The 12799-nt window shown below is 36.9% G+C and overlaps 1 protein-coding gene across 1 annotated transcript in view; it reads right to left on the bottom strand.

Moving 5' to 3' along the window:
* Window positions 1–12799, bottom strand: part of LOC129745127 (protein serrate-like) — a 140439-nt gene that overhangs the window by 83454 nt on the left and 44186 nt on the right. The window lies entirely within an intron of this gene.

Below are 12799 nucleotides of genomic sequence, written 5' to 3'. Positions count from 1 at the left end.
CGACGATCGATGGACGGATCGGCTCGGTTCGACTCTATCCGCCAATCAAAATCGATAAACGATCAATATTTGGACAGTTTAGCCTGGAGCACCTTTCGGTTAATTGGCCCCCAAATGCCTCGGGGCTCTACGAATCCGAACACTGCGCGGCAACTGGAGAAAAGACATCACAAATCGAGGACGCAGAGAAAAAAGGCGAAGAAAAAAGTATCATTAGCCAAAAGAGTATATTTATGGTTCATTTAATTCAAAATTCGACGAATTAACGCCTGGGCGATCATCGACCGATGCGCGAAAAGAGTTCGGAAAAGTGACAATTGGGACGAAATTCAACGTTTAATGAGACCAAATTTTCACACGAATCCTACCAGCCAATCCAAGGAGGGACTCAAAAGAAGGGTGAGTCGGTGAGTACATCGATCAATCGGGTTTGCGATCGGGCTGCTGCTGGCTGAGATTCGATCGATCCGACGACGATCGCGTCGCGTCGAGATTTTATTTTTATGACAAGCGATGGCTACCGATTTGAGCGATGGAAGTCGAGGGTCGATAAAGATTTGCATTGACGATTATCGTTCATCGGTGTACCGACCGGTTTGCTGGGAATCCGAAGGGAGGTTACGAGAGATGCGAGGTGTGAGGCGTGAGAAATTGCCAAGAGGTACAAAATAGTCTGCCTGTCTGTCGGGAGGGTTATTTGTTCGCGGTTGTAAGCCGTAGTGGAGGAAAGGTTTTTGGTTCGCGACCGGAAATGGTTGGTCGTTGAGATAATTTTTATGGGACTTTATGGGGTAGGTTGCCTGGGACGACACGTTGTTTTGTTCGGTTGACCCAGTGATGAAAGTGACTAAAAATTTGTTTATTTAACTTTAACTGCAAACAAACTGAGCGAATCTTTTGATGTTTATGTAGTTTCAATAGGTATTATAGAGCTCCTATCAAAAGGAGGATCCGAACAGACGATTTCTAGCCTCCTCAAGCGTCAAAGGTCATTATGTCTTCAATCGTTTTTCATTTGGACTGAATATTTCTCCCAATAGTTTCCAAAGAATGATAGGGAAGTCATTGAAGTATCTTTTCTGTGTGTTGTTCAACACTCACTCTAATTTTTTACAACCCCTCGTAACATTTCAAGGTTTCTAGCGAGTTTGAAGCCCATGTTTTAGATTCATAACAAAACAATCGGTGTTTTTTGGAAAGATCACTACAAGTTCGCTAGTCTCCAATTTGGACTGAAAATTTCACCTGATATCTTCCAATGAATGATGACTATTATACTCAGCAGTACAGACGATTTAGGAATATTTCAAAACCTTGACAATAATATCAACATAGAGTTATTAGTAGCGCCCACACCGCAAACGGAACGCCAACCTACATTGCTCGCTACCTTAGCTAATCGATCTCAATTGGCTCATCCCTGTCTTGGCAATTCTAAGTGGTGCACCCGAACTTAAAATCCCACCACCTCCGGCAAGCTGCTTTAGCTGTTCCCCCACAGTTGAAGTTGCAAATTTCGACCCCCAGACTCAACCGAGCCGATTCCCAGCCTCGAACGTGGAAGAAGTGAAACACGAAAGCAAGAAGAAAAATCCACCAACAGTAAATCACTCTCGATTTCGATTGATCTTTTTCGATGGTCGAAATAAATATATTCAAGCAAAAAGGCAAACAACAAACAAAACGCCATGACCTGACCCTATCCGTACTGAAAAGTAACAGAAAAAAAGTGCTACGTTCTCATCACAAGCAAATCACTTAAGAGTATGAATGTTTCTCGCTGCTAAGAAGCGTGAGAGTAAACACAATCCAACAGAAGCCGGCTTGAATAAAAATGCTTGATTTTCATTGATGGAAATCGGTACTGCGCCCAAATTAGGCTGTTCGTTCGTTCGCGCATCCGTGCCTTACCAAAAGTCGAAACCTCCAGTCAGCCAATAACCAATCGGAGGGAACTGAAGGGGTAAAAAATGGTAAAAACAAACTCGTTTTTTTCTGCTCTTCTCAGTTTCGATCGAAAGCGAAAACCCACCACACCGGCGCACTCTTATTTGAATAATGAAATCATCACACCTCATCATTACCGCACAGACTGCGGTGCCACACTCGCGAAGGGAAGGGAGCGAGTACTTGTTTTAAGTTTTTTAAGAGCTTTTTTTGTGTCTTATAATAACCAAACACACAACAGCAAAAAAACCGACACTTTATCGGGATGCTCCTCTTAGGAAGCAAAAAAAGCTGGCAACCTTGACTGATTGATACCTTGGGGAAGGAGAGCTTCAAAAAAAAAAACTCGTCTTCCAAAAACCTGACCGGGAATCAATGTCCCTCACTTTTGATGGTCGCCGTCGTCAATGTGTCGCACAAGGGAGGGATCCCGAAAATTGCATCACCGATTTTTGATTACGGACGCAATCACCCGAAAAAGAAGGAGCCCCGGACTAAGAAGATGATGACACATCTTAAAAAAGAGAGGCGCGTACTTATTCGCGTTCCCTTTTCAACGGGGTTTTTTTTGCATTCGGTGCCAAAATTACGCACACGCTTCCCGAAGGAAAAAATCAACATTGAAGTTGCGACCACGAAAATGACGACAACGACGACGACGTCGCTCAGAGACAGTTCATTACCGAGCTTAATAACAGTTATTAACAGGGTTAATTAATTGAAACCCGTCCTCGCAGAGATGCGGCGGAATTTAGTGCCGATCGATGATATGACGACGACGACGATCATCAAAAGGCCGGGGTCATTGATTGAAAATTATATGGTAATTTGGTGGAGGTGATGGCGGTTATCGTCCGTTTGACACCTAGGAGGAGGAATAAATTTTACTTTCGATTTGGCATTGAATTAAGTGATCGAAAAACGTTTTTTTTACCATATAGGGTATGGTCAAAATTGGTTGAAGCGCTCGCTTTAATTTTAACACTGTGGTACTGTGGTACGTATCGTATCGTATCGTATCGTATCGTATCGTATCGTACCGTATCGTACCGTATCGTATCGTATCGTATCGTATCGTATCGTATCGTATCGTATCGTATCGTATCGTATCGTATCGTATCGTATCGTATCGTATTGTATCGTATCGTATCGTATCGTATCGTATCGTATCGTATCGTATCGTATCGTATCGTATCGTATCGTATCGTATCGTATCGTATCGTATCGTATCGTATCGTATCGTATCGTATCGTATCGTATCGTATCGTATCGTATCGTATCGTATCGTATCGTATCGTATCGTATCGTATCGTATCGTATCGTATCGTATCGTATCGTATCGTATCGTATCGTATCGTATCGTATCGTATCGTATCGTATCGTATCGTATCGTATCGTATCGTATCGTATCGTATCGTATCGTATCGTATCGTATCGTATCGTATCGTATCGTATCGTATCGTATCGTATCGTATCGTATCGTATCGTATCGTATCGTATCGTATCGTATCGTATCGTATCGTATCGTATCGTATCGTATCGTATCGTATCGTATCGTATCGTATCGTATCGTATCGTATCGTATCGTATCGTATCGTATCGTATCGTATCGTATCGTATCGTATCGTATCGTATCGTATCGTATCGTATCGTATCGTATCGTATCGTATCGTATCGTATCGTATCGTATCGTATCGTATCGTATCGTATCGTATCGTATCGTATCGTATCGTATCGTATCGTATCGTATCGTATCGTATCGTATCGTATCGTATCGTATCGTATCGTATCGTATCGTATCGTATCGTATCGTATCGTATCGTATCGTATCGTATCGTATCGTATCGTATCGTATCGTATCGTATCGTATCGTATCGTATCGTATCGTATCGTATCGTATCGTATCGTATCGTATCGTATCGTATCGTATCGTATCGTATCGTATCGTATCGTATCGTATCGTATCGTATCGTATCGTATCGTATCGTATCGTATCGTATCGTATCGTATCGTATCGTATCGTATCGTATCGTATCGTATCGTATCGTATCGTATCGTATCGTATCGTATCGTATCGTATCGTATCGTATCGTATCGTATCGTATCGTATCGTATCGTATCGTATCGTATCGTATCGTATCGTATCGTATCGTATCGTATCGTATCGTATCGTATCGTATCGTATCGTATCGTATCGTATCGTATCGTATCGTATCGTATCGTATCGTATCGTATCGTATCGTATCGTATCGTATCGTATCGTATCGTATCGTATCGTATCGTATCGTATCGTATCGTATCGTATCGTATCGTATCGTATCGTATCGTATCGTATCGTATCGTATCGTATCGTATCGTATCGTATCGTATCGTATCGTATCGTATCGTATCGTATCGTATCGTATCGTATCGTATCGTATCGTATCGTATCGTATCGTATCGTATCGTATCGTATCGTATCGTATCGTATCGTATCGTATCGTATCGTATCGTATCGTATCGTATCGTATCGTATCGTATCGTATCGTATCGTATCGTATCGTATCGTATCGTATCGTATCGTATCGTATCGTATCGTATCGTATCGTATCGTATCGTATCGTATCGTATCGTATCGTATCGTATCGTATCGTATCGTATCGTATCGTATCGTATCGTATCGTATCGTATCGTATCGTATCGTATCGTATCGTATCGTATCGTATTTCCTAGTCTCCCGTTTGGACTGAACATTTCACCTTATATCTTCCAATGGATGATGACTTATCTACTGAGTAGTTCAGGCGATTTAGCACATTTCTGAACATTGCTCGCATCCGGCCCATCCATGCCTTGCCAATGTATCACTTAGGATTGACAAGCCATGGATGGGCCAAATGAGATCGATTAGCTAAGGTAGCGAGCAATGTTCAGAAATGTGTTAAATCGCCTGAACACTCAGTAGATAAGTCATCATCCATTGAAAGATATAAGGTGAAATGTTCAATCCAAAAGGGATACTAGTGAATTCGTAGTGACCTTCCCCAATAACACCGTTTGTTTTGTTGTGAATCCAAAATTTGGCCTAGCTGCCCGAACTTCAAATTCCACCACCACCGACTGCAGGAAGCTAGTTCAGCTGTTGTTCCACATTTGCTTAGTTTCGTATTGTTTCGTATCATAACGTATCGTTTCTTATCATATTGTATCGCACTGTACAAAACTGGGATTTTAGGCTGAGATTTAAATTTAAAATAATTTAAAAAAATGGAGACCCAGCTCTCTTAAGGTTTCAAACTTGTGGTTCTATAAATTCTAAGTAAAGATCAGAATAGCGCGTAATTTTCCTCTGGCAATAAAGATCAATCCACTGGACGGCAGATAGGAAACATCGTTAAACACCGATCAACTGTCATTAAATTTCTATCGCAGTCCAAGAAATCTTCTCCCAAACACTCAGCTGGATTTGAATAGTCAAGAAACAAAAAACGCTCCCGCAAGTTCTCTTCAAAGGGACAAACTTCGGTTTTGTTTCGTTTCAAATTCCTTTTCAAGAAGTAGGAGAAAAAATCGAATAGTCGCACACTGTCTTCACCGTCTACGGTGCTTTGCTATTTCTTTGAACCGGAAAATAGACGAAAGCCATAAACTACAGCGACGATCGACACACTCGCACACTTTATCAGCGCCCATCAATCAGCACTTGGAGCTATCTCGGCGGGACATTCCGGCGGGGTGATTAATGGCACACGTGGTTCCGACGACAAAATTTCAATGCTTCGCTATCTGTGACGCATGGCTTTCGGTGATGAAATCTCAACCCCCCCCGAAAAATAGGACCTCATTAAAAAATGAATGCCAATCCATCGGATCGGTCTCACTCACCCACACCTTTCGCGCTCATTGTTCGACGGGGTCAAAGCGCGGTTCTTCAAAATTTTAATTTTATTGCTCTATTGGCCCGGAGCAGAAATATTTATGACCGCACTCGGTTCTAAGCTTCGGGCTTAGCGCTCATAACATTCAATCAGAGGTTGGAATTTTTTGCGGGATTTTTGACCCCCCTTCGTTCGCCTCAATAGAAAACGAGCGGGAAAAAAACTAAGCCATAAATCTCCAATTAGTACCCGCGCCGCGCGGGAGAGAAACTTTTTTCGTGTCCACCGAACTTTTCGAGGCTGATTCTACACCGCCAAGAAGAGAGGTCATAACTAAACAGATTCACACCACAATAAAAACCGCCCGGTTTCCAAACCTGACGAAATTCGATCCAGTCGTATGGTCGGCGCACTCTCCCAAAGAAAAAACAACCAAACACCTCCAGCCTCCGCGAGACTCTATCGGAGTTCGCCGTCTCCTTGCGATCCTTTCGAGTGCTCCATCCAAGTTGAGAAATTTGATTCCTCGTGCTAGGTTTTTTTTCTTCAATTTTTCTTCCTATTCCCTGGACCCAGATGACCCGGGCGTACGGAAGAAACGATTACACAAATCTTTTTTAGTGTTGTTGCACACACCCAGTCGGCAAAGCTCGTCACCTCACCGCCGAAAATAGGCTGATGAGGGCCACGAAAAATTGGACCCAAAATTTTGCAGACCCCAAAAAATCCCCATCTATGTGAGGAGTACGAGCGATCCAAAGAGTAACTTGATCAACCGCGCAAGGCTGAAAGGGCGTCTGAGTTGCCATCGAGCCGGTGTCCCCACATTTCTCTGGGGTGTTTGGAGTCGTTTTGTTAAAAATCAGCCGATTTGTTGATGTCGTTGTTGTTCAAGATTTTGCCTGTCTTTGCTTCACTCTCCGGCGTGTGAGGTTTATGTTCGTAAATGTGCATGTCAGATCATGTTTAACTGTTGTTGAACAAAAAAAAAGGTTTTCCTCTGGAAGGGCAGAGTTTCTCAAATCAACAAATAGTAAAACATGGTAGTTTTTTACACTATTTATGTTATACGGTTTGTGACGGTCGCCATACTAAATTTAGGAGGTTTTAATCATATTTTCAAATTTTAACTACTTGGTTTTTGTAAAAATAACAATCCAACTTGATAAATGACAAAAATTAAAAAAATGACAAAAATGACAAAAATGACAAAAATGACAAAAATGACAAAAATGACAAAAATGACAAAAATGACAAAAATGACAAAAATGACAAAAATGACAAAAATGACAAAAATGACAAAAATGACAAAAATGACAAAAATGACAAAAATGACAAAAATGACAAAAATGACAAAAATGACAAAAATGACAAAAATGACAAAAATGAAAAAAATGACAAAAATGACAAAAATGACAAAAATGACAAAAATGACAAAAATGACAAAAATGACAAAAATGACAAAAATGACAAAAATGACAAAAATGACAAAAATGACAAAAATGACAAAAATGACAAAAATGACAAAAATGACAAAAATGACAAAAATGACAAAAATGACAAAAATGACAAAAATGACAAAAATGACAAAAATGTCAAAAACGACAAAAATGACAAAAATGACAAAAATGACAAAAATGACAAAAATGACAAAAATGACAAAAATGACAAAAATGACAAAAATGACAAAAATGACAAAAATGACAAAAATGACAAAAATGACAAAAATGACAAAAATGACAAAAATGACAAAAATGACAAAAATGACAAAAATGACAAAAATGACAAAAATGACAAAAATGACAAAAATGACAAAAATGACAAAATGACAAAAATGACAATAATGACAAAAATGACAAAAATGACAAAAATGACAAAAATGACAAAAATGACAAAAATGACAAAAATGACAAAAATGACAAAAATGACAAAAATGACAAAAATGACAAAAATGACAAAAATGACAAAAATGACAAAAATGACAAAAATGACAAAAATGACAAAAATGACAAAAATGACAAAAATGACAAAAATGACAAAAATGACAAAAATGACAAAAATGACAAAAATGACAAAAATGACAAAAATGACAAAAATGACAAAAATGACAAAAATGACAAAAATGACAAAAATGACAAAAATGACAAAAATGACAAAAATGACAAAAATGACAAAAATGACAAAAATGACAAAAATGACAAAAATGACAAAAATGACAAAAATGACAAAAATGACAAAAATGACAAAAATGACAAAAATGACAAAAATGACAAAAATGACAAAAATGACAAAAATGACAAAAATGACAAAAATGACAAAAATGACAAAAATGACAAAAATGACAAAAATGACAAAAATGACAAAAATGACAAAAATGACAAAAATGACAAAAATGACAAAAATGACAAAAATGACAAAAATGACAAAAATGACAAAAATGACAAAAATGACAAAAATGACAAAAATGACAAAAATGACAAAAATGACAAAAATAACAAAAATGACAAAAATGACAAAAATGACAAAAATGACAAAAATGACAAAAATGACAAAAATGACAAAAATGACAAAAATGACAAAAATGACAAAAATGACAAAAATGACAAAAATGACAAAAATGACAAAAATGACAAAAATGACAAAAATGACAAAAATGACAAAAATGACAAAAATGACAAAAATGACAAAAATGACAAAAATGACAAAAATGACAAAAATGACAAAAATGACAAAAATGTCAAAAATTACAAAGATGTCATTTAAATAACACTTAAATTTCACTAAAATGTCACTTAAATGTAAAAAAATGTCACTAAAAGGTTACAAAAATGTCACAAAAATGTCTTAAAATGTCATAAAAATTACACAAAAATGTCACATAAATCGTCGCAAAAAGATCGCAAAAAGGCCGCAAAAAGATCGGAAAAAGGTCGTAAAAAAGTCAAAAAAGGTCACAAAAATGAAAAAATGGTACAATAGTGCCACAAAAATACCACAAAAATATCACAAAAATGTGACAAAAATTTGCCAAAAATTTCACAAAAAGGTTCCAAAAATGTAACAAAAATGATTAAAATGGCACACAAAATAAGACAAAAATGAAACAAAAATGACACGAAAATGACACAAAAATGACACAAAAATGGCAGAAAAATGTTACAAAAATGACACAAAAATAACACAAAAATAACACAAAAATGGCACAAAAATGACACAAAATTGACAAAAAAAAAATGACACAAAAATGTCACAAAAATATCACAAAAATTTCACCAAAGGTTTCAAAAATGTCACAAAACTGATAGAAATGACACACAAAATGAGACAAAAATTTAACAAAAATGAGATAAAAATGACACATAAATAAGACAAAAATGACAAAAAAATAAGAAAGAAATGACAAAAAAAAAATATAACAGAAATGTAACAAAAATGTTACAAAAATAACAATACAATGACACAAAAATGTTGCAAAAATGGTCGGAAAAAATCACAAAAAGGTCACTAAAATGTAAAAAATGGAGCAAAAGTGCCACCAAAAATCACAAAAATGTCACAAAAATGTTACAAAAATGTCACAAAAATGACAAAAATGACACACAAAATGAGACAAAAATGACACAAAAATGTTACAAAAATAAAAAAAATAGTCATTGTTATGACATTTTTGTGTTATAAATGTCACAAAAATGACACAAAAATAACACAAAAATGACACAAAAATGACACAAAAATGACACAAAATGTAACAAAAATGTCATAAAAAAGATCGTAAAAAGGTCGCAAAAAAGTCACAAAAATGTAAAAAATGGCATAAAAGTCCCACAAAAATTTCACAAATATGTCACAAAAATGTCTGAAATATGTCACAGAATGTTTCAAAAATGTCACAAAAATGACAAAAATGACACTCAAAAAGAGACAGAAATTTCACAAAAATGTTCCAAAAATAACACAAAAATGACACGAAAATGTTACAAAAATGACACGAAAATGACACAAAAATGACATAAAAAAGGCACAAAAATCGCACAAAAATGACACAAAAATGACACAAAAATAACACAAGAATGACACAAAATTGACACAAAAATGACACAAAAATGTCACGAAAATGACACAAAATTGACATAAAAATGACACAAAAATGTAACAAAAAAATCACAAAAATTTCACAAAAAGGTTTCAAAAATGTCACAAAACTGATAGAAATAACACACAAAAATGACACCAAAATAAGACAAAAATGTTACAAAAATGAGAAAACAATGACACAAAAATATATCAGAAATGTCACAAAAATGTTACAAAGATAACACAACAATGACACAAAAATGTTTCAAAAATGATCGGAAAAAGGTCACAAAAAGGTCACAAAAATGTAAAAAATGGCACAAAAATGCCACAAAAATATCACAAAAATGTCATAAAAATGTCTTAAAAATGTCACAAAAATGTTACGAAAACGTCACAAAAATGAACAAAATGACACTCAAAATGAGACAAAAATATTACTAAAATATCAAAAAAATAACACAAAACTGTCACAAAAATATCACAAAAATGACAAATATGACACAAAAAAGAGACAAATAAGACACAAAAATGTCACAGAAATGTCACAAAAATCACAAAAATGTCATAAAAAAGATCGTAAAAAGGCCGCAAAAAGGTCGGAAAAGGGTCCCAAAAAAGCCACAAAAATGTAAAACATGGCACAAAAGTGCCAAAAAAAATTCACAAATATGTCACAAAAATATCACGAAAATGTCTGAAAAATGTCACAAACATGTTTCAAAAATGTCACAAAAATGACACTCAAAATGAGACAGATATGACACAAAAATGTTACAGAAATAACACAAAAATGTCACAAAAATGACACAAAAATGACACAAAAACGACACAAAATTGTTACAAAAATGTCACAAGAATGTCACAAAAATGCCACAAAAATGCCACAAAAATGACACAAAAATGACAAAAATGACCAAAATGACACACAAAATGACACAAAAATGACACAAAAATGACAGAAATATGACACAATTATGACACAAAAATGACACAAGAATATCATTTTGTCACAAAAATGTCACAAAGATTTCAAGAAATGTCTGAAAAATGTCACAAAAATGTAACAAAATGTAAAAAAATGTCATAGTAATGTCAGAAGTATGACACAAAAATGTTACAAAAATGCCACAAAAATGTCAAAAAATGTCTTTAAAAGTGTCACAAAAATGTAACAAAGATGTCATTAAAATGTGACAAAAATGACACAAATGTCGAAGAAATGTCACACAAATGTCGAAGAAATGTCACATAAATGTCACAAAAATGGTCGCAAAGGGGTCGCAAAAAGATCGCAAAAAAGTCGCAAATATGTCAAAAATGTCAAAAAAAATGTCGCAGAAATGTCACAAAAATTTCACAAAAATGGTCGTAAAAGGGTCGCAAAAAGATCGCAAATATGTCAAAAATGTTTGTGACAATGTCACATAAATGTTTTAAAAATGTCACAAAAATTGTACAAAAATGCCTGTAAACGTGTCACAAAAAGTCACAAAGATGTCATTAAAATGTTAGAAAAATGTCACAGAAATGTCACAGAAATGGTCGCAAAAAGATCGCAAAAAGGTCGCAAAAAGGTCGCATAAAGGTAAAAAATGTCAAAAATGTCATAAAAGTGCCACAAAAATATATTAAATCTAAAACAAAATTGTTACACTAACGTCACACTAATGTCACAAAAATGTCTCAAAAATTTCACTTGTAAAATGTCAAAAATAGTTCACAAATGTGACGAAAAAATATTTTTAACTGTCAAAAGTTGAGAATTTCTGCATCGGCAAATCACCGTTCATATGTGTGCGATTCGCGAACCAAGAAAACTTAGTTCTCAGGAATGATTCCCCGAGCAGCAGCAACAGGAGGAATGCGATATGCTTACAACTGCGGCGGCCAACCGCCGACAAACTGACCAGCCGCTGGCTGGCCGAACCGGGACAAGAAAGCGCAGCGCACCATTTGGTCGCGCATCATTGCACAACAATTGGTACCTTATCCGGTTCACCGGATAGGGCCATAGCTCATTTTCAGTAGAATTCATAATTTGTGTGACACTGCGGCCGGCAGCCAGGTTCCCATACAAAACCATCGTCGTCGTCGTCATCGTCTTTGGGTTCGATGATAGTTGGTGTTGTTCTGTGGCCGAGAAGCATGTTTCCATCCCTTGAACGTTGGAACGACCGACCGACCGCCGCGATTTTGCGCCCAGGTGAAAGGGTCCCGGCGAAGTAATTTAACGCTTGCTTTGGTTTACTGTCGCGTTATGACCGCCGCCTGCTCTGACGACTGGCCGAATGTTGTGGAACACCGGTATGACCGTGTTCTTAATTTTCGCTTCTTCGATTCGCTTTAATTGCCATTGTGTGGGAAATGACCGGGACCGATCCGGGCTGATCCGTTCCCGTTGGTCCCGCAAAGGAAAAAAAAACCAGGGAACAAATTCAGTTGTTAGAGGTCGGTGGACCGCTTCAGTTGAAGTTTATGAGATGAAGTTGTTGGCCGCCAGGGCAAGGCGGACCAAGTGCGTAAGTGTCGAAACGCACCGAGCGATAACAGCTTTTGCTGTCATACAAAGTTCGGAACAAAACGGAACTCCAAAGTGTAATGAGAGCTGAGAAACCGTGAAAATCACACCCAGGCCCCGGTCGGAGTTGAGGAATTTATTGTTCTGCTGGGGGTAATAAAAACAAAACACGACAATGTAAACCTTTGTGGAGTCCGGCTGGCTGTCCCTGACCGAGGTGCGACTTTCGAACGTCTCCGCGGAAACAACCGAAAAAAGGCCGTGGATTTAATCTGTTTGTATCTTATTGTGTTTTAGTGTCATTTTAGCAGTATGGTGCGATCGCGATGAGGTAAGTCAATCTGTCGATTCCAGCGACTGCATGTGGAATTCTTCAAGCAGCAACAGTAATGTGGCAAAT

This window comes from Uranotaenia lowii, chromosome 1 (genome assembly GCF_029784155.1).
Source record: "Uranotaenia lowii strain MFRU-FL chromosome 1, ASM2978415v1, whole genome shotgun sequence".
In the NCBI taxonomy this organism is placed as follows: domain Eukaryota; kingdom Metazoa; phylum Arthropoda; class Insecta; order Diptera; family Culicidae; genus Uranotaenia; species Uranotaenia lowii.
The sequence above is the reverse complement of the archived record's forward strand: the minus strand, read 5'-3'. Positions and strand labels throughout refer to the sequence as shown.